The sequence below is a fragment of the Molossus molossus genome, unplaced genomic scaffold (assembly GCF_014108415.1).
Source record: "Molossus molossus isolate mMolMol1 unplaced genomic scaffold, mMolMol1.p scaffold_m16_p_6, whole genome shotgun sequence".
In the NCBI taxonomy this organism is placed as follows: domain Eukaryota; kingdom Metazoa; phylum Chordata; class Mammalia; order Chiroptera; family Molossidae; genus Molossus; species Molossus molossus.
Genome location: NW_023425399.1, coordinates 113,283,650 through 113,288,043, shown reverse-complemented (window position 1 = coordinate 113,288,043; position 4,394 = coordinate 113,283,650).

Sequence of the window (4,394 nt, the reverse complement as noted above, 5' to 3'; positions counted from 1 at the left end):
TGCGGATGAGACAATATCGCAAAGGAACATTCTAGGGAATCTCCGCGTTGGGACAGAACTTGGCTTCATTGAGGAAGAAGGAAGACGGGTCGGGCTGGAACGCGGTGAAAAGCGGAGATGAAGTCAGCGTGGAGGCAGGGGCCATGTCTTTACAAGCCTCACAGCGCAGGAGTTTCCCTGTTGGTGTAAGAGCAACGGGAAGTAACAGGTATTTCAATCAGGGGGTGATGCAAAGGAGCTTCCACCGTTAGCAGGTCTCAGGGCCTGAATGCAGAGCGGACTTCAGCAGAGCCCGGTTGGCAAGGGGAAGACGTAGCAGCCCGGGTGCAGCGACGGCGGTTCGGGCCAGGGCGGAGGTCGGGAAGCAAAGCGCATTGCTCTGGTTGGCGTTAAGAGTGTCACGTGTGTGCACAACCATTTAAGAGCAAGATGAAGCTGTGGCGAGTGTAACATGTATCTGGAAGTCCTCTGATGCTGCTTCTATCTGTCCCCTTCCCTCGAATCCTCGCTGACGCCTATGACCCATTCTAAACACCCCAAATGCATACCGATTTGTGTACAGGAGGCTTCCTAAGAGAAATAAGACCCGAGGAAATATTTAAACCTGAAGTGAAGAGTGCAAAGCTGGAGAAAGACATGCTGGGAGAGAGTTTGAGTGGAGTGTAGGAGACTGAGGAAGCTTAGCAAGCTGTCTGCTCCGGCTCCTCTCTGTGCACCTGCTTTCGGAGACAGAAAGCTCCTTCTCCCGGGCATAAAAGGGGCATGGCTGACCTGCCTCAGAGGTAGGTCAGAACGTCTTTCCTTCGTTTTATGACCTGCTTCGGGGAAGGTCAGACACTACACGTGCCCTTCTTCAGACTTCTTCTGCCTGAAATAGTATATGGAAGTGCCATATTTTGGGGTAACATGTTCTGTCCATAAAAGCCTAATTCATTACCAAATCGTTTAGTTTTCCACTGTTGTTTATTTTTTTTCAGAGCATAGTGACCCAAAATGTGGAAGAGGAAAAAACTTCTCATCTCTTAAGTTCTGTCACTGGGGCATGCCAATTAAATGGAGGAAAGACCAATTAACAGAATAAAAAAAAGGCATATACATATTTTTAACTGATGTTAATATTTTCAGGCTCAAAGTGGCTTCACAGAAAAGAAGTGAAAACCCCAAGAAGCAGTTAGACTTGAGGGTGTATATGGAATTTTAAGAGGGAGGTAAATTACAGAGAGGTGACGAGACAAAGGAAAGGATGTTTGGGTTCCAGGGGCAGAAACTTGTGGAAGAGTGATGAAGAAATGTGTGGTGACGAAGGGCTGTTTACTCAGGGTTGATCTGCAGATTCACCTCTCATCTCCTCCGTCTTCCCGGATAGGGGACACCTTTATAAATAGAGATTTCCGTCACCTCGACGCCCTGCTTTTACGGAGGAGGACAGAGAGCACCTCCTGTGTCTGCCCTCGTTTCTCGATTGCCTTCAGCTCAAAGTAATCAAGATGCCCACGTGGCATATTTTTATTTATTTAATTATTTATTTTTTATCCTCACCCGAGGACATTTTTCCATTTTTTGTTCAGAGAGAGCGGGAGGGAGAGAGAGGAAGAGAGAGAGAGAGAGAAACATCGATGTGAAGGGACACATCGAGTGGCTGCCACCCGCATGACCAACCAGGGCCGGGGACAAACTGCAACCGAAGTACATGCCCTTAGCGGGAACTGAACCCGGGTCTCTCTGTACCGCAGGCCGACGCTCTAACCGCTGAGCCAAACTGGCCAGGGCCCACGTGGCATATTTTGACTGGCAGATGCTGATCGCCTTCAAGAGTTAAAAACTGCTGATAGGCAACAAGTACTTTAGAGTAGCTGTCTCTGAATTGACCATTCAGATCCGTTCCTGAGAAGGGGAGCCAGGCACAGTGACGAAAGACCTTCATTGTGTTGAAGTGAGATGTATCTCGTTAATTAAAGGGCGGACACCGGAGCAGTCAGAGTGCAGAGTCACATCCCTCAGTGAGCCACCCCAGACAGATATGTCGAAAGCAAGTTGTGATACTTAAGGCTGCCAATCAGTGATTATGAGAGCGTTTCGATTGAGTATAATTTCTTGAGAACTAATTTTACTGTTTTCGATGAATGTATAGCAGATATATTTGGAACGTGTGAGATTTGTGCTGGGGCCAGAAGATTGTCGCTCAAACATTTTGCTGTACAGCGATAAAGAACATCCCTTCGGTACTGGCGTGTTAGATTTCCTAGCCTGAGTGGCCCTTCAGCTGTGGCTGGCCACGCACTCGAGATCCAAGCCTCTCTCTGTGAAAGCAGCACTATCAGGTGTTTTCAGTGAATGAACCCCCCCGCCCCTCCTTTATTCATGGCTCCTTGGCTCAGAGTTTTGAGTGGAGGTTGGGGAACAGTAGGTGCTGAACACCCCACACTGAGGGCTAAACTAGGCCAGATTTGCAAGAGGAGTGGTTCCAAACCTGTTTCACCAGAATTCGCCAACCTACCTTGCTTCAGGGTACAGGGGAGAAGCTCTGTGCGTCCTCTCCTCCCCAGGGAGAAAAGGGAGTGTTTCCTCTCCGTCCTAAGCCAAAAGATGAGAAGCTTCGAGAAAACCCAAGAGAGCTTGATCCGTGCGTGCCCTTGGTCCTCGAGCTGTGCAGGGCCTGGAATCAGACTCATGGAAACGCTGAGGAGTGTGGACGGGCTGGAGCTGCCCTCGCTCAGCAGCAGGAAGCAGGCACAGGCCTGTACCCGGGAGCAAGGCGGGCCGAGGTAGCACTCTGCGGACCGGAACACGGAGCTGGGACTGGGTGACGACAACTCCTGGAGGGTGTCAGAGAAAAAATTACCCGGACAATTGTTACAACCATTAGGAAGACTGTCGTGACAGGTTTCAAGACTACTGCAATCAGCCCTGGCCAGCCTGGCTCAGTTGGTTGAGCTCTGTCCCATGTACCACAAGGCTGTGGGTTTGATTCCCGGTCAGGGCACATACCCAGGTTGCTGGTCTGATCCTGGTAGGGGTGCATATAGGAGGCAACTGATTGATGACAGATGTTTCTCTCTCTCCTGCTTCCTCTCTTTCTAAAAGCAATAAAAAGATTTTTTAAATATCATGAATTAAAAAAAAAGGAAAAAAAAGACTACTGCCCGGCCGGTGTGGCTCAGTGTTTGAGCATCAACCCATGCATCAAGAGGTCGCCAGTTCAATTCGTGGTCAGGACACATGCGAGGGTTGTGGGCCTGATCCCCAGTGTGGGGCATGCGGGAGGCGGCCAGTCGATGTTCTCTCTCATCGATGTTTCTATCTCTCTCTCCCTCTCTCTTCCTCTCTAGCTAAAATAAATTAAAAAAAAAAAAAAAAAGACTATTGCGCCCTGGCCGGTTTGGCTCAGCGGTTAGAGCGTCAGCCTGCGGTCCAGAGAGACCCGGGTTCGGTTCCTGCTAAGGGCACGTACTTCGGTTGCAGTTTGTCCCCGGCCCTGGTTGGTCGTGCGGGTGGCAGCCACTCGATGTGTCCCTTCACGTTAATGTTTCTTTCTCTCCCTTCCTCTCTCTCCCTCCCACTCTATCTGTACAAAAAATGGAAAAATGTCCTCGGGTGAGGATTAAAAAAAAAAAAAAAAAGACTATCGCAATGAGAGAGGTTTACCTCTTAATACAGTAGGGACAGCTGGGGATTTATAGCCAACAAGCAGAGTGTAGGGAAGTCAATGGATGGAAATTACTGAGGAGACAAGAGGGATTCTTGCTAAACCATCACCATCTCATGAGGAGACTCAAGCAGCCCACGGACAAGCCCGAGTGGGCAGGAAATGGGACGAGCCAACAACAGGCACCTCAGGAGTGAGCCACCTGGAATCCCAGGCCCAGGCAAGCCTTTGAATGATGGTGGCACTCACACCTGCCACACCTGACTGTCACTTCCCCAGAGACCCCAAACCGGAACTACGCAACTAAGCTCTCTCCGAATGTCTGTCCCAACGACACTGTGTGATACTGTATGTTGACTGTTTAAACCCAAACTATGTTTTGGGGTAATGTGTTATGCTGCAGTAGGTAACTAATGTCCCCCATTTTTCAAATGAGGAGACTAACTCGCCCAGAGGTTAAATAACTTGCCCAGTGTCTCGCAGACAGACACTGGCAGAATCGGGATTTGAACTCACATCGCTGGTTTAGCTCCCTGCTTAAGCATCACACACTCTCCACTCTCCCCTTTAAAGAAAGTGAGGGGTGATTCCAAGTGGCCAATTGGTACATGAGTATGCCCAATTTTAGTATTTTATTTTATTTTTATCAGCATTTTAAACGGACTTTATTTTTAGAGCAGTTTTAAGTTCACAGCAACATTCAGCAGAAAGTACTATTATTTTGTAACCATCAAGTCTTTGCATGTAT